The following is a 19,015-nucleotide window of genomic DNA, read 5'->3' as shown; positions in this document are numbered from 1 at the left end:
GGTTACGAGCAAAGCTTATTGATACACAGCATGCTCTGGCCACCTTCAGCCATAGTTTAGAAACTACAGAACTGAGAGGAATAAAGCTGCTGTACAACCTTGACAACCAATACACATTTACAGACATTCTCTACAGAGCACTTTTCAGTGATGAGGTAATGTTTTCACATCTAGTGCAGAGACTGACCTAGCCTAAACTCTAGTAAAGGCATAGAAACTTTGACAGTGCATATTCAGAACTCTTTTGTTTTTTTCCAATAGTAGGATTCTATGCTCTGTACTAAAAAATTTCAGATCCTGTACAGTATACAGGACACAAAATACAGAAATAAGATAACTAGATTAGACACTTGAAGACACAATGCTCATGGATAACAGATTAGTTAACCAAGAATTCTGCTCTGCAGGATCTCTTGCTATTCAGCAAACAATTGTGTTTTCTTCCTCAGAAACAAACCATTACTCTGCCCATGAGATAATTTACAGCTTCTGCTAACTGTTAAGTCATCAATGTAACTGCTAGCAAAGACTGAAGAGCATCTTCAAGAGCAGATGACACGTTATGGAAAAGAATTCAGCAAAGAGTTCAAAGCAAGCTAGCTTGACAAGTTCAAGTATTATCTGTGGAAGCAGGAGATGTGCAGAAGCAATGTACAATCATTTAAAAGTAAATTAGAATTAAAGTTTATTGAACTGAGAGTTATTTGAACAAAATAAGATAGTAAGGATGACAGCACTCTTAGAAAGTATACTGTCGAGAGCCGAATTGCAAAACTTCTGTGAAGGAATATTTTTAATCTTATTGATGCTTTGTTGGATATTTCACCTTCCTGTCTCTCTCTGATGCATGAAAGCTTGCACAACGAGTTGCTATTGTAGACAACAATTTACTGGGAGAAAATACACACCACTGGCTCCATGTAGTAGAGACCACAACACACTACGTGCTTGTACTCATCCTGCAGAACACTGATACAGCTCAGAGGGTGCACACCAGGTACAGCTGGTTCAAAAATCTGTGGTAGCACTGATCCGCTGCAGCTGACAGCAACAGTTTACACTAGAGAGAATGGGGGAGATGGTGGAATGAATCCCTTGATGGGGACACAGTAGGGGTTTTTAAAGGCTTGTCCTTAAAGCTTGGCACAAAAGCAGTTTTGAGGTCCAGTAATTAGTTTTCTTCTGGATCACTAAAACAACGCAAACAAATGCTTTTTTGTTGTTGTTTTTGTTTTTTTTTTTTTTGGTGGGTTTTGGTTGGTTGGTTTGTTGGGGTTTTTTTTTTTTTTTTTTTTTTTAGGGGGGTGTGGGTTTGTTGTTTTGTTGTTTTTTTTTTTTAAATATCCTGAGAAAATAAAAGTCCAAAGAGACTTTCTCCATAAGTCTGTACTATAGCTCATTTAAGCACAACATAGAAAGTATAAATTTTACTTAAAAACTGCAAATAAACAGTCATTGCACTGATAAACTACAAATGAGAATATATTCTTCAGCAGTAAAACAATAACAATGTTCTCTCTGAACTACTACTAAGGCTTGTTGTCAGTTCATACAAGCCCAATAAAAATCAACCATGAAAACCAAACCAAGCCTAATTCTCCCTAAAGAAGATACTTATTGTTTACACCAGTGTCCTAGGTTCAGCAGTAGCAATCATTTTTTTCTCCTTCTTAGTAGCTGGTGCAGAGCTGTGATTTTGTCTTTCAGCCTGGGAACAGCGCTGATAACACCCATGTTTTCAGTTACTGCTCAAATGTTTAGTCTGACCAAGGACTTTTTGAGTCTCATGCTCTGCCAGGGAGGAGGGGAAGCTGGGAGGAAACAGACACAGGACACCTGATCGAAACTAGCCAAAGAGGTATTCCATACCACAGCACGTCATGCCCGGGTTGTAACTGGGAGTTACCTTGAAGGGCACTCACTGCTCGGTCGGTGGGTGGTATTGTATTCTCTTCCCTTGTTATTTCCCTTATCATTATTATTATTGGTGGTAGCAGTAGTGATTTGTGTTATACCTTAGTTACTGGACTGTTCTCATCTCAACCCGTGGGAATTACATTCTTTCGATTCTCCTCCCCAACCCTCCGGGAGTGGGAGGGAGGGAAGAAGTGGGGTTAGTGAGCGAGCGAGACTGCATGGCTGGCAGAGTTTAAACCATGACAACCAGGAAAAGCAGCATATGTATAAAAAAAGTATGAAAACTGGTACAAGTCACAGGTAGCTACTGCTGGAATAGATATTGAAGACTTGTAATAACTGTTATTAAGGACTTATGAAAGCAAAGCTCTGGGCTTTCTGCTTTAATGAAAAGTACAACTGAATTTCAGCTGTGGAGCCTAACCTTTCAAGATTTTTTCCCTCACAGCAAAAGTGAACAAAAATCTCAGTTTCTTATACACTCACAATGCAGGGAAGTGTAGTGAATGCACAGTACTCAGGAGCCCTTTCCCATTAACCATCTACCACTTTAGTTAAATCTCAGGCCAGATATTTCACCTAACCTACATTCTTTTTCCTATCCAAAACCAAAAAACCACCAAAGACAGATCTTCCCTATAACACTACTGCTTTAACAGCTTCAGTTCTATGTTCACATGCAGCTGGAGTCAACCTACAGTTTGATATAAGCAAGTTGATCAGAACAATACTTCTAAACAGAAACCAGAGAAAAAACTCCAATTAATAACCAGTACCAAATATTCTCAAAAAACCTTCACTTAAGCTTTCTTACCTCTCCAGCAGATGAAGTGACTTCCAGGAAGGCAAATCTGACTACATACAGCTTGTGTTAAGCAAGACTTTCTCCTCTATGGCATTTTTTCTTTTTAATACAAAATCACCTTCATCTTTTTTGTTTTGTTCCTTTCTCTACTGTTCCTCCTGAGTGCTCTAGACTAAGTGAAGCTTCTTTTTGGTTTGTTTTCTAAAAAGCCTAGCATCCTCCCCTTTCTTACTAAGGAGGAACTAATGCTTAACTGGAGCCACTTGCTTGATTTCTCCCTCTGAGCTTTCCTCTGATACAATTCAGGTGTGTTAAATCCAATGCAAAAGACTTTCAGGCTGGAATATCCATTGTTATTGCAATACTGAATATCCCTTTGTAAACAAAATAAGTGAATCATGAGGTAGGAAGCAAAATACCGTCCTTTCAGTTTTCTGTACAAATGAAAAGATCATGGAAAGAGTCCTTCACAGGCATTCTCTAAACACTACCTAACAACTTTCCTGAATGAAAACTTTAGATACAACAATGAAAAGCTAAAGCCAAGCACACATTTATCTTTCCTAGTAAATGAAATGACATGACATAGAGACACCTGCTTTCCCTTCCTCATTGTCAGAAACAGGCAGTCAAAAAACTCTGCAAGACAAAATAAAAAACCAAACCAAAGAAACCCTCTACAAAAATGCATTGACTGAGAATGAAACCAGCTCAGTGCTTCAGGCTGAACTCAGTCTTACAGAAGCCATGGTGCAGATACAAGAAAAAACACAGTGAATGAGAAGGGTATCACTGAGCTGCATTTATTTTGGTGTAATTGTTAGCTATGTAATCATCACAGTATTTCTGGTATTATTTCACACCTCTTCTATAATCTCCTAGACGCAAATGAGATCTGAATATCTCTTAATTTCCCCAAAAAACACATTATTCTAGAGAGAATGACACATTCCAAGAAAAGGCCAGTAACTAACTGGTCTGAGTACACAGAATTACTCTGGATCCAACCTGCAATCTCTATACAACATTCTTTTTGCAGATTTACGGCCTGAACACACACAAAGTACGTCTAGTTCAGAGCTGGCAGAAGAAATGTAACAAATGTGTTTCAGGTTCATTTTGCTTGCTTATTCCGCTCTCGACGGTTGACATATATGACAATTTGAGTAAGTTGTTGAAACTTAGTCAATTATTTGTCTATCCTACAATGAAAATCATTCCTGATATAATTAAAATAATGTGATATGTATATTTTTCTGCATTCTTCCAATATCATATAGTCAGTAGGCAAAATCTGAACTGTTTTTGTTAAACAGTCATATATACGTATATGAAAACATAGTCATAAATAGTCAAATTCCCAACTCCTTGCAGGAAAACTTTTACTTGTTTCTTAAAATTGGATGTCCTTCAAGTGGATGTGCTGTTTGCTTAATTATTTTTTTTTTACAATAAAGATATTTTAATCCTTCAATCTATTATCATTCATTTATATCACTGAATTTCAATTGAAATCAACATTATAATTCATTAAAATAATACATTCATTGCAAATATACAGATGAACAAATGTAATTTAAAATTGCTAAAAATTGCTAAAAAAAAACCACCTAAAATTGATCCTTTGCCTAGCAAGAATAGTGAAGGATTCTCCAAAATATGAATATATTTAAAATTAAACGTTTTGCAGAAAACTACCATTGTGTAAATGCAGAACAAATACAGAACTCTCTTGAACTGTGAGCATTATTTGGCCCAAACTTTTTCACCATCCAGATGACAATCTAAGAAAAGAAAAAGCTCAGAATCACTTTTACATACTTTTTGCCTAATCAAGCAATGAGAATTCTGGTTTTGTTTTTTCTTTATAGAGAAAATTCTTGCCTAGTCTGGCAAATATAAGACTGAGGTTAAGAGAAAAATCCTCTTCTTATTTAGAGCCAAATCAGTAATTAATTAGATTGGATCTGCAGTGCCCATTGTACCTGATTCATATTAAGAAGTGGAAGACTGCATCCCTTGTCATTAATTTGGCTAGCTACTTATATAATCCCATTTACTGGTATTGTACTCTCTCTTTACATCTCCACTACAGTGTCCTCTGAACCAGGCAAGTACTTTGTGTTTGGCTCAAAGCAGACTATCACCATTTGGAAATACTATGGCTCATATTCTCCAAAATGCTTGGCATGTAACAACATTGCAACCAAATTTTCCATAAAAGTAAATATGCTGTGGGGAAGAATTGTAAGTAAAGAAAGAAAGTATTTTGCTCAGTCTGTATATCATGAATGCAAAACTTATTTAAATATCAAGTATCACACAAAAAATTAAATTCGCCAAACTAATGTTCAGGGGCATCTCTGTTTTAATTGGGCTTTCCATTCTAATTAGACATTACTGTAGTGATATCTTTCAACCTACATAAATGTATTAATAATGTATCTATTAACTGTGTTGATACTTAATATCAGAATTTTTCTATTCATTTTCATTCTTAAAACAGTATTTTTAAGGAATAATTTCTAATAAAAACCCCATGGAAACAGAACATGGATTTTTTTTTCAATATTAAGAATAATAGCTTAATTAACTCAGCAGGGCTTAATGATACACTGAAGCAACAGATGACTGTGTTCTTAAGTAATAATATTAATAACAATTATTCTTATATAACAATGCATTTATTTTTATTATTAGCTTGACTTCCAGAGATATTGAGCAGCACAGTAGATTAATACTGACGCTGAAGTAATTAATAGCTTCCAAAATGAGGCTACTGAAGTCCTAAGCTCAGCTGAAAAATACCCACTGTCAACCTTTTACAGGGTAATGGCTATGACAGTAAGTATATGTCTATGACAAGTAAGTATTCAGTTGCAGACATTCTGTTGTCTAGATTAATTTTATCAATAACCTTAAATAACCTCTCTCTGAATAAAGTATCTGATTTTGACACATTTTATTGAAAGATTATTTTTTTTATAGGATCCTTCAGCATTTCAGAAGAAATCAACAGCACAGTCTCATGCAACACAGTTATAACAACAATCTTGAACATTTTCTTTTGATTAATTATCCAGGGAAAGCAGAATCACATATTTGAGGCAAATCACTACAGCAGAACTTGGTACTTTATAGCCATTATAATACCTTAAACAAAAGTTTCGTATTGATTCAGAATTCAGATCAGCAAGTTAATATTTGATACTTTCCTCTTAATGTTCGACTCGCATACATTAACAACATGAATGTGAGTCCATTTATTTTTTTTTCTCACATGCACTAGTTACTGGCAAAATCTATGGTGTCTAGCAGTCATATAACCAAATATCAAGAGAAATAATGCAGAACATCCACTTAAAGTAATTGAGGACAGAGATTGTGGCTATAAATTAAATCTTTGGTGCTTACCCAGTCTTAATCACTTGGAATAAAAACTTGGAGAGAAGACGAAGGAATGAATTGTTCAACCCATTATTAATTTATTCATGACCTTATTTCAAAGACATACCAAAATCTAAAATTAAGGTTCTATTGGAATAGAAACAAATAAAATAATGCAGCAAACTGTCATCTATTCATCCATTCAGAATCGGGTCTATTTGGTTTTTTGAACAGATGGAAAATTTTATTGTCATTTGGACTTGTGAAGCTGATTCAGCTCCAGTAAGGGAAATGGAATTCTGTGAGGGAAACGGAATTTCCAGTCCACAAAGATGTTGTCAATTATACAAGGCAGTTTTGTTTAACTTGGAAAAGAAAAAGTTGCCAGAAATCATGTATTCTGTGGACAAATAAAAATAGGATTAATGTTTTTGATTTTAAATAATGAACAAACAAATCTTGATCTGATACAATGCTGCAGGAAAGAATTTTGTTATAAATTTACACAGCTACTTGCAGTACTACGTTTTCTCTGTGACTGTTTGGCCCAGTTGTTAAACTCTGAATGCCTGTTTTCCAAACTAGTATTGCATGTACCATTTGCAAATACAGAATATCTTCATCAATGTCAAATTCAAAAACTGCCTCCTGAATATATTTTGTACTTTATATTCCAGTGGGCTTCAATCTTGGTTTAAAGGCTTCTGTCAGTCCTTTTTATTTTGGAATTTAATTTAGTCATGGAAGGTTAATTAGTCTTTAGATTTATAATTAGAGCAGTGAGTCAGCTCTTCCCATTCTGTGGTATGGCCAGTTTTATACTAGACTCTCAAAAGAAGAGAATGCAATTCATAATTTTATGCAAATATCCTCTCAATCAGCTTTAAAAGAAATGGAGATGGAAATCTTGCCTGTGTAAGAATCCTATGCCAAATGATTTCATTAGAAGCACTAGAAAGAATACTATAGAAGAAGGTCTCATATCTCATTTATGGGGAACTATTTACCTTAGAGGGGACTCCATTACTGAAGCAGGGGGAGGCTGCAAGCTCTTTAACCAAACTGATGGATATCAGGAGAGGTTGTTTAGACACACCCCAAATGTTTCACAAGAACACATCAAATTAGTCAGCTTTTGGTAGCACATTATAGTAGAGCTTTCCTTCAACTTAAATATTTATATGCAGATAACGAAGCTTATTTTGCAGGAAGTCCTTTTGCAATTTAAGCAGAAAGGAAATTATTCTATTGTCAGAATTCTTGCTGGAGTTGAAATCTGAGATTAAATCCCATCTAGACATCCACCTTCGAAGCCTGAAAGAGTGAATTCCTCACTTATGTTTCTATTTACTATGGTCTGGTTTATTTCAGGTCACATTAAGAGGGAAATAAGTCCATATGGCTCAGTAAATAATCTGATTATCTACAGATAATGAATTGCTTTGGCTACCTGTGCAACCCATTAAATGGCATGTATTCCTCATCCACAGCAGACCAGTAAGATTCACTAAAATTATGGCTGTATCAATTAAATAAAGTTATTCTCTCATCAGATGTAAAGTTATGCAAGCAAAGGGAAATATTTCTACAAAGAGAGCTCAGTTTAATGCTGTATGAGGGGAAATGTGTTTGGACATTCTGTTATTGTTAGTGTCTGACAATGTCCAAATTAAAAATACAGAAAACCCAAATGCAGAAGGATTTGACAGATTTTTGTCACTATTTGCATTATGTATGTGTACAGATTGCATTTTTATATGTATTGCAGTTCTATAATTCCCTGTATTAAAATTCATGCTATGTCACTGTCCTTTATCTTCAAGGAAGTAAAGATATAGTAATACTAGTAGTCTCACCAGAGTTTAACCAACTAAGCTGATCACATTAAGTGACCTCATTTGGAAAGAGATAAGTGCTTTCTCGGGGTGATTTATTTCATTCTAAACTAGTAACCATGACACATGGAGAGGATCACTTATGAAGACATATTTTTCTCCCCACTGATTATAGTGGGATCCTACTCTAAATGCCTAATTTTTGGTTGTCTAGAAAAGACATCCCAAAAATGTGAATTTTTATTCAAAAATTGATTTGTGAACTGACTTTTAACTAGTTTTAATTGACAAAGGCTAAGAGACAATGAGAAAGCACTGAATCAGAACAAGCTGCAGACACAACTTTGGAGATTATGGTATTTCAGCTTGTTCAGAAATCCTTTTCATTTCTCTGCTCCTTAAACTTGAAAATAATGAGCTCCCTAGACAAAGAATTTTTTAGAAAGAAAACATTCTCTCATAACATGAAACTGCCAGCTGGCTTTTAGACATCATATAACATTTCTTTACATAACTTGATAAGAAACGACAAAAAAATCATTAAAAAAACAGTTTTCAAAATATAAATGCAATTGAAAAAAAATAAAAATCTTTTTCTGAGCCTACCTGAATAAATCCAGATGAGAGGAAAGGCCTTATGGCACTGATGCACAAGAAGACGTACGTGCATATGTGCTTGCTTTTCTGCAAAATTTCTAAGGAAAGAAGTAACTACATTAATTAACAAACATAGCTGTTTCTTTCACTAACAATTGCAATGATGTTTCCAGCCTGCCTGATCCTACCTATACCAACAACCGATTTAAAGTTTCCATCCCAGTCCTGTAGTACATGGGCACTCACACTTTAATGCCCTGAAGTTTCTTTCTATTCTACGATACTTACAGAAAGGATTTTTAATAGCAAAAGAATAAAAGAGTATTAAGAGTTGTTCACAGTTATGGATATGTTTAAGGAGTGCTATACTAATAACATCTATTGAAAGTCACAACAGTTTACAGGATAAATATATTCATTACTGCTGTATTACATGAACCTCGGTAATGCTATCTAAAAAGCAGTCTACAAGTAGGATGGTTTGTGCATCTCTGACTAGTGCAGAAGCAATAAGTAGTCATCGTTACAGCAGGTTCACAGTCTCAGGCTTGTGTGAATGGCCACTGGAAATAAGGAAAATCTCTGGGATAACAAGGAATCTAGACCATTCTTTTTCTTTTAATTTCTCTTTCCTTCAACCTAACTTATTCTAGTCTCATACTCTGAAGACATATGTGACTAGAATTCTATCTTGAAGTCTTTTATAACTTAATAAGCATTACATTTACTTTTGAAATCACTTAGAAATTTTCCACATAAAAATTTCTATTGTAAGTTACAGCCCAATAAAGCTGGCTTTTCTTAGGTTTCTAGCATATTTCAAAATGAGATTTGGAATTCAGCTGCACTTTTGGAACCTGAATCTGACCAACAACAGCCCCACTGGCTTGAACTGATTTCATTTCACTAATACGGCTTTGCTTGCCCTTGTGGCCATGACACAGCTCCTGTTTCTCATATATTGCTCTGCACCTAGAAAGATTTTTTTTCTTTCAGCCCACTTGTGCATTTCAGGCAGTATTCTCATGGAAATATAACAGTCAGCTTTAAAGGCTCTGGCAATACGATTTCTACAAGATCATTCCAGGTTTTACAACTATGTCATTAACCCTAATTCAGTCTTCAGGCTTTTCTTGTTCATGGGCCATTCAAGATTCACTAGCTGTCATCTGTCTTTACATTCATAATAACCATATTCCTCCCTCATGATTTTCACTTACCTTAGAACCCGTTTACTGGCATTTTCTGCTCATCTGTCATTGATACCATTTGCCCCGCTTTGGAACATTTTCTCTATGAGATAGCAAAACTTTCAGCATCTTCCTTACTTAATCCCTAACTACTTTAAAACCAGCCATTAAAACAGCCTTTTCTGACCCGACCAAATAACATAACAACATTACTGATTTTCCCTCAGTTTCTCTGAGAAACCGAGTCAAGTAGCAGCTTTGGGTTCTCAGTTAGTTTCCATGACTGCGGCAAAGAGCTCATTTCTTTTTTAAACAGGAAAACTTGAGAGAGGAGGATCTGGTTGTAAGTTTGAAGAGAACTGGATAACTCAGTCCACAGTTCCCATGAACTGTGCCAGGACCAGCTGGTTTGGATGTTCTTGTGCTCACTTTGCCCATAGCTATTAGCTTTCAAAGCAGACTTGGCTGTGCCCAGATATATGCCATGTCATCCCTGTGGCCCAGTAAAAGATTTTTTGTATTCTTTTATTTGATTCAATTGCCTAAAACTGTGAAGGTTCTGCATCGTAGCCTGTAAAAGTATTTGTGTAGGTTAACTCTGAGTATTAAATGTCTCAGCTTTGAGGCAGCAGGGTGTGGGTGAACACTGGACTAGACGCAACATCATCTGAGGAAACGCTGGGCAGCAAGAGCCAAAGCTGCTGTGCACATGGCCAAAGCACGTGCAGCATGTTCAGCATCTCTGGAAGAACCCCTGAGCCTATGTGGTCAACTGTGCTCAGATTCCTATAGAGACTTTTAGCTGACTCACTTCAGAAGGGAACCCAGGGGGCAAATTAGACTGTGTAATGGCAAGTGAATAGGTCCTAGGAGCAAAACAAAGACAGATTTGACAGTGTAGAATCACACCTCAACTTCAGATCTCCGTATCCACACTATTAATAGTACTAACTGGAACACATATTGAACTCTAACACATAAGCCAAGAACCTAAACAAGCATAATAAAGAGATTGCATCCGACCTTTATGGTGAGTCAGGGTAGTATATGCTTCATATAATGCTTGAAATGTCATCAGGGGACTTTTGTCAGTCTAAGGGAGATGATTCACTTATTACAAAATGAAAGTCCAATCCAAACCTACATAAAGTTCCCATACAAGCCTTTTCAACTATAGGACTGAAACATATTTTGCAGTCATATTTGTTAAAGGGGACTTTGTTATCACTGCAGCCTATAGTCAATGAAAAAGTGAAATAATTGCTTTGGGTACTCAGTAGCTTGAAATCTAAAGCATATCTGGCTTATTATTCATGAAGTTTTGCCATATGTAGGTAAAACTAGTTGCAAGAATAAAATGCTTACATGTCTAGTTTAATGCAGTGGAATTACTTTTCTGGGTGAGGATATTGTTTGCTAGAACCAAAGGAGGAAACCTGATATTTTAGGTTTTTGACTCTATGAAGACCAATGTTTTAAAGTAGGGATTATTTTTATGTCTGTTTTGCTTTTCAATTAACCCCTTAACAAATCAGCTATATAGGCCAAAAGAGGGTATTTTCAGAGTTTTAAAGAACTGTCTTTGAGTACTTGAATTATACAGGAGTAACTTAAATACACATACACTGACTCTGCAATCCCAGTCAGCTACAGTGTAAGAATACTCATGGCATGGTACTCCGATATACATTAGATACATAGTTCCATTAAATTTTTAGCATTACCTTGCTTAGAAAAACCCAGCTGAAACCTTGCTGCTGAAAAATGACTACTTCAAGGACATTATTTATCTAGTAGTGAAATAATAACCACCCATTCAAAAACCAGATAATAACAAATCATCAAATAATGTGTTACAATCTACATACACGATGAAATTAAATATCTTTATAAAGATGGTGATTCCTTTCATAGCTTAGTGATGTTTGTTTCCCATGTTTCTTAAGCATTAATTATTATTACTTGATAGTAATGTGGTTTAAATATTAGATATCATTTGAATAGTCACAGTACATCAGTATTCCTGTTATTTAAAGTTTTTAATAAATGACATGCCATTTGCTATAAATACCCCTTAAGAAGCAACAAGCTTGTGTTAACTTCAAATCTTTTTTAGCTTAGTATCACTCTTATTTATTGGACACCACACTAACAGACAATAAATCCTCACAGTGGAAGCACTTATATTTGCAAATGAACAGCCTACCTCATAAATCACGCAAACAACTCTTTTATTGTAGTTTCACCCCTAGCATTCATTGGATTTGATATATGAATAAGTTTTAAGTAGTGTTTAAGTCTATTATTTGTTCATAGCTTTTAAAATTACAGTCAATTTCTTAACCAGTTCAAAAATAGTGTGTCGGTGAAAACACTCATACACATCAATAGATACTTGTGAATGCACAGCAAAATACAGCCATGGCAGGGGGTTTGAAACCAGTTTTTCTATAAGGTCCCTTCCAACCCAAACTGCTCATGATTCTATGATCCTAAATATAGCTCAACAGAAAAACAACCCAAAAACCATCAGTTCCCTAAGGGGGTGAGTATGATGTGCTGTGCTTTTAGTCACATTACCCAACCAACTGGTGACTAAGATAAATCAGCTGTGTGCCTCTTCTGAGGAATGACAAATGGAGTGGTTCTTTTCAAATCAATTTGTGGAACTGCCAACATCAATAGTGCTCCTGCCTTCATCTCTGGGTAAACAGGAGCTAACATTGCCCACTTTTTTTCTGAGCTGCTGTAAAAGGGACTTACAACATTGATACGTGAGCTGTGATCTTCAGAAATGCTTGTGTTCAAAACTCACAGGAGCCAAAACCACTAGGCATCACTTGCCTACCACAGACAGAACAAATAAGTTTGAAGCTGTGCCTTGAATATCAGTTATATTGTTATGGTCTTACTACAAATGGGTCCTAAGACAGAGGGCTCTCTTCCTCCTCCATATTTCCAGTTATAATACCTACAAACACATAAGCACACCACACTCACATTTTTCTTGGCTACTTTCAGCTACCATTTAGAATAGACATTCTGCGTTGAAAGTCTTGAAGTTTCATTTTAAAGATTTTTGGGGTTTGCTGACTTCAGCCTACAGTCTAGTATCACAGCAACTCTCTAAACTGAGAGGACAGGATGTTCTGACCACAGCTGTAACTTTTTAGTGACCCAGCACAACAAAATGAATATTCACTTTTAGCATAACCTGTTTAGTGTGTGCTACCATAATGGAGCAGACATTTTTTACTCTGTACAATCATGGACAGAATTAGTTCAGAGCCTACAAAAAGCTAATATCTGGTAATACAACCAAACATGGGATTATCTTTTATATTACAAAAAAAAAAAAGTTATCAATGGCTTAATTCTGATTCCAATTCTTTTTATTTGTTATAAAGCCCATGAACATCCAAGTTGACTAAGCACACATTCTGTATGTGCTGTATTTAAATTAATCTCCTCTAATTCTATTTTCTTATTTCCACTAAAAAAAGCATTTGCAACATCTCTGTTTTCTTTGGGAAAGACTTATGCTCTCTCACCTTAGAGTTTCACTGTATAATTTTGGATAAGATTTCCTTTTCAAAATGTGAACTTAAATGGTAAGAAAAGAAAGTAAATAGAATTTTAGCTCAATGAATTTTCCCACAATGATGATTTCCTCTACTGGATTTTCTTTAGCACATCCTATTATTATTATCTGCAAACCAGAAGCTTATTCAGATGTGTTTTGATTTTGTCTCAGAATTGTCAACATAGCTGGAATAAATTCGGAGAGTAACTACAGGGGCAGTGTAATACATTTTTAAAAGGTTTTGTAAACACCAGGTATCAGGAATAACTACCATAAGATTATGCATTTAGTTCTTACACAGGTTTTAGGGGAAAGAACATGGAAGTTTGCTTATTTTTCTAACTGAGATCATTTGCCTTGCAATATGTGATGCTCCTTCCATCAATTCCAGCCAAAGTAACTAACCTCAGTAGCCAGGTCCATTTGTGGCACAGTTCCAGTTGCCTGCTGGGGTGACTGAATTGGAAAGGATTGTCCAGAGATTAGAGTGTGCATGTACATCACAAACTTTCCACCTGACCTTGGACTGCACACAGAGACTGAGATTCTGCTTCTTGGAATTCTAAGTCCTTGCATCTATTACTGTCCACTGCCAGCTAGTTTTAGAGGCATAGTTAATCTGAACTAAGTGGTTTTTGTCTTTAACCTTCCTGTACATTTTAGAAGCTGAGAATAACACTGTTACCAAACCTTATAGGTTGCTGTGAGGAGAGATACGAAAGATGAAGACATGCTTGAATATCTGGATTGAGGAAAATAAAAGAATCTGAGACCAACAGGAAGACCATCCAAGTTTCAATCTCAAATCTTCTAAAATCATGTACTACAAGGTATCTAGAGAAACTAAAAATACAGTGCAAATTGTGCATCTCTAATCATGTCAGGATTTCCAAGTGTTAGGGAAAAAAAAATAGGGTGCCTTAATACCTCCCTCTCATTAACCCCTATTTCACAAGAGCTTGTTTTCTCCTGCAGCATCACAGTAGAAGAAAATATAAAGGATAATAAGGCAGGAGGGCTTAAACCACATCAGGATGGGGCAGTGCTGTTGTGTCCAGAGCACGGCAGCCAGCCCTATACTCAGGCTCCAGGCCTGAAGGTGGTGGTCTGCACCAAGGACAGCCTGCTACGCTGTGGTGAAGTGACCTTCTATTTCAGGAAACATCATTCTTTGGGAGCAGAGGGCCTGTTCCTTTCTATATCCTACAAAGGAAGATGCTTTCTCCATATTCACATCAAGGCTTTCTCCTCCTCTATATGTAGCAGCAGAGATCAGGAAAGATAGTTGAATATTTGATCAAAATCTTAATTAGAACATAAAGCCAAACTGATTTGCAGTTCTCAAATCTTTCTCTGCACTTCCTTCTTTGCAAATGATAATTGCTAAAGTGGCATTTCATAAGAGGATTCTGACTGTGACATTCAGACATACTGGCATTTGAAAGGACTAAAGATACACTAAGGCAACACAGCATCTCCCTAGAACAGTACAATCTGGTCATTTTATTATTTACCCTTCACTAGAAGCAGTGGAATAAAAATAACACTGATCTGAGGGGAAAAACTATTGTTTATGAAGATCTGATTGTCTCTTGAACTCCTTTTTCCTGCCAAACACGTAGGATGTATCACTAATTCTATTAATCATGAGTTTTTAAGTCTGGGTATCATATGACAAAGCTGTTATGACAGAATAGGGAGGGTAACAAGAGACATGCAGTCCAACAGGTCATGGTAGTTTTGTATCATGTCTGAATGAAAGATAGATGGACAATCTCAATAGGAATATGGTGACTGGGTGAACCAGCATCACGGATGCTTAAACCCAAGATCCTTTAAATATGTATATAATGTACAGTTGAAAAGGTGTCATTTCTTTCTAAGGCTCCTTAAAATATTATTTTCCAACAGATGGACATAGAGTATGATGAATTAATACTTCAACCTCCTAGAAATCCCATATTAAAATACTGATTCCACTAAGCGTACACTCATGATGTGGTATAAATGAGTGTAGCTCTATAAAACAGCTCCTCATTAAGATTAGAAAGGGGGGGGGGGGGGGAACTGAAGCCAAGAAACAAGGCAGTTATACTTAGTAAAACTATCCCCACTTAATTTCAATTCAGAATTAAAGTTAAAAAAAAAAAATAAACAACAGTCCATTTGCATTTCTGCATCATCCTCATTTTCAAAAACAATAAGAAAGTGAATTTAGTCATATCTGACAATAAAAAGTTCAGACCATTAAGGGTCTGATTAAGGGATTAAGGAAAAACTAAAACAACACCAAACCAAAACAACAAACCCCTACCACTGCATAGTACAAGGATCTGCAGTAGCTCTTACATTCTGTTCAAGTACATCCTGCTCAGCTATGCTAGATTTCAGAATCCAGTGCTGTCATTTTAAGAAGGAATGAAATATATCCTTAGTCCTTACTATGCATCATCAGTTTGTGTTAAAAAAAAAGAGGGGGTGAGGAGGGAGAAGGGCCCCCGCCGCAGGAGCAAGCAGAGAATTTAAAGCATAGAGAGAAAAGGGGGCGCAGGGATGGGGAGGAGGATGCTTCCAAAAGAATCTTTGAACTTTAGTTTGAATTGATCCTGTGATTTTTGAATCACACAAGAACATTAAAGTATCCTTTTATTCACTTCAATGGATTTGGCTCAGACTCTTAAAGTCTTGTCAGATAATTAATGCTCTACAATGCAGCTAACTTCAGAAAGATACTAATATTTTCACCTTTATGCCTTTCTCTCAGTTGAAATAAAATCATATCACTATGTTGTTAAAACTTATAAATACAAAGACATACATTATTTTGGTTTATTTTTAAAGCAAACTCTGTTTTGATGCCAAATTTCTGTGGGTTGATTCATAGCACATTCTGAATAAAGTTAGATCCTCCCAAATTCAAAAGATTCAACTCAGCCAGGCAAAAATTGATTGCCTATCATTTTTAGCATCTTGTTTCTTGATACTGAAAAATAGGCACACAGCCTGCTAGGTAATTTGTATCTGAAAACTGGGTAAAATTTAGGCTGAAAAAAATGTCTTTTTAATTTACCATGGGAATTATTAGTAAGAGGTATGTCCTGGGTTCAGCACTAGCAGTCATGTTTCTCCTTCGTGGTAGCTGGTGCAGTGCTGTGTTTTGACTTCCAGCCTGGGAACAGTGCTGGTGATACCGATGCTTTTGGTTGTTGCTAAGTGATGTTTACCCTGGCCAAGGACTTTGTGAGGCTCATGCTCTGCCAGGGAGGAGGGGAAGCCATGAGGAAGCAGAGACAGGGCGCCTGACCTAGCCTAGCCAAAGAGGTATTCCATACCACAGCACATCATGCCCAGGGTGGGGGGTAAGTGGGAGTTACCCGGAAGGACACAGGCTTCCAGGTGGGACTTGTTTCTTGGCCGGTGGTATCGTATTCTCTTCCCTTGTTATTTTCTCTTATCATTGTTGTAGTTGGTGGTAGCGGTGGTGATTTGTGTTGTACATTGGTTGCTGGACTGTTCTTGTCTCAACCCGTAGGAATTGCACCCTTTCGATCCTCCTCCCCGTTCCTCCGGGAGCGGGGAAGCGGAGAGCCCCGGTGAGGGGGGGAAACGGACCTCGATTGTTCTCAGCCTTGCACCACTCACTCAGAGTGAGTGAACAAGCTGTCTGGCTGGGTTTAAACCACGACAGTTCATTTGGCGCCCAACGTGGTGCACGAGGGGTTGAGATAACAACAGACCTGACTGGATTAATAGTCACTTGTCACAATGCTGATTTATTGGCTCTCAAGGTTGTTCCTCTTGATCTCACAGTTTCAGTATATCACATCTTACTCCCATCCAGTATTTGCTGTATTAGTGTTTTTCAAGTGTGGGGCTTGGGCTAAGGTTTTTGTCTCATTGTACTTTATGGTAATGACTTGTAATACAATAGAATGATTGATCATGAAAATGATCTGGCTTATGTTCCCAGTGTGGTCACCACCTTTGTACTTTGGGAGGTATATAATAGACGTGCTTAGCAATTACACATGTTTTTTCTCTTTCTCAGGTGCTCAACCTGTGAAGGACACATCCTTTTACCCTCCCAGTCGTCCCCCCAGACCATTTACATTTGAGAGTTTTGAATTTTTTTAATGGCCTTTTAATGCTGTTGAGACTTGTTTGCTGATGGTGATGGGAATCACCATGCTAACACGCATACAGAGTGTGTTTTGCCCACTACTGATTTCAAGAGTTAAGCAGAGTCAGGTTTGGGTCTTGTCTGGGGTCAAACGACGATGTAGGAGGACCGAGAGATTTTCCCTGAGGCTGGACAGCCATGAGTGGCAGGGTGTGTGGGATAGTATGGGCAAGTATCTAGGTCAGTGGGCCCCTCCAGTACTTTGGAATTTTACTACCGAACAACTGCAAAATCCAGAAGAATTAGTAAAACACTTAAATGAGGTGTGTGGTCATTCTGGCCATACCAGAGATGGACAAATCATGGCAATGTGCTGGGGCTTGGCCTATGCTTACAGGGCCTTGTTCAACACTATCCAGCACCTTCAAAAGGAAAAGAATGTCGGCAGATCTGAGGGCAAAGCAACAGCGCAGCTACTCCAGCTCCAGGCACAGCAGCTGCACCAACCCCAGTGACAAGTACAGTCGCTACTCAAACTTTGGCTGCAATGAACAGCGCAGCTACCCCAGCGGCAAGTACAGCAGCTGCTCAAACTTCGACTGCAACAGACAGCGCAGTTACCCCAGCTCCAAGCACAGCAGCTGCACCACCCCCAGCAACAAATACAGTCACTACTCAAACCACAGTGATAATTACTGCAGCCAAACCAGAGGACCAGTTTGTACCAATATCGGTTGCCCCTATACACAAGAAGGACACAGGCTTCCGGGTGGGACTTGTTTCTTGGCGGGTGGTATTGTATTCTCTTCCCTTGTTCTTTTCTCTTATCATTGTCGTTGGTGGTAGCGGTGGTGATTTGTGTTGTACATTGGTTGCTGGACTGTTCTTGTCTCAACCCATGGGAGTTGCATTCTTTTGATCCTCCTCCTTGTTCCTCCGGGAGGGGGGAAGGGGAGATCCCGGGGTGGGGGGGGGGACTCGATTGCTGTCAGCCCAGCACCACTCACTCACTCACTGGGAGTGAGTGAACAAGTTGTCTGGCTAGGGTTTAAACCACGACAAGGTACTAAACTAGAAAACTGTTTTCTTAATTATATATTACTAAGAGCAACTTAATTGTAAAACAGGCAGAGACTTTCCATGGGCTTTTAGTGAAAATATAAATCTAAACAACTCATTTGAAGCATTTACATTATGTTATGATAGAATAAAATGGAAAATGTATATTTCCTGCTCCCCAGGGTGTTCAGATTTCTAACTGTTGCATGCTCAACTAGCTTTTTTATAGCTCTCTAGATAATACTGCATCCACAATTTTTTCCCTTGGCGCTGTTCTTGTAAAATATTGAAGTCACAGTATTGTAATACTTTTAAAAAATTAACACTTACTATACCCTCATTCATTGTGCTCTAATTTGGTGCTAGATCAGTATACTAGTGCAATTTAATACTGGAACTTTTCCCATCAAGGGCGATAGATGATAAATCATCAAAAGATGGGTTTTCCATTTCAATTTGTTTCTCCTTAAGTATTTAGTAGTTTTTCAGAAGCTACGTAGTGGGTCAAACCCAGTTCTGTGT

At 37.3% G+C, this 19,015-nt stretch overlaps 1 long non-coding RNA gene across 1 annotated transcript in view; it reads right to left on the bottom strand.

The window, feature by feature from the left end:
- Window positions 1-2,866, bottom strand: part of LOC134156929 (uncharacterized) — an 86,251-nt gene extending 83,385 nt beyond the window's left edge. The window contains exon 1 of the long non-coding RNA XR_009962132.1: window positions 2,732-2,866. This is a non-coding gene — a long non-coding RNA (uncharacterized LOC134156929). The remainder of the gene's footprint in view (window positions 1-2,731) is intronic.
- Between the last annotated feature and the right edge of the window lie 16,149 nt (window positions 2,867-19,015).

The sequence above is a fragment of the Pezoporus occidentalis genome, unplaced genomic scaffold (assembly GCF_034315485.1).
Source record: "Pezoporus occidentalis ecotype Australia unplaced genomic scaffold, CSIRO_AGI_Poc_V1 ctg91, whole genome shotgun sequence".
In the NCBI taxonomy this organism is placed as follows: Eukaryota; Metazoa; Chordata; class Aves; order Psittaciformes; family Psittacidae; genus Pezoporus; species Pezoporus occidentalis.
Note: the sequence above shows the minus strand (reverse complement) of the source record. Positions and strands in the feature narration are given on the sequence as shown.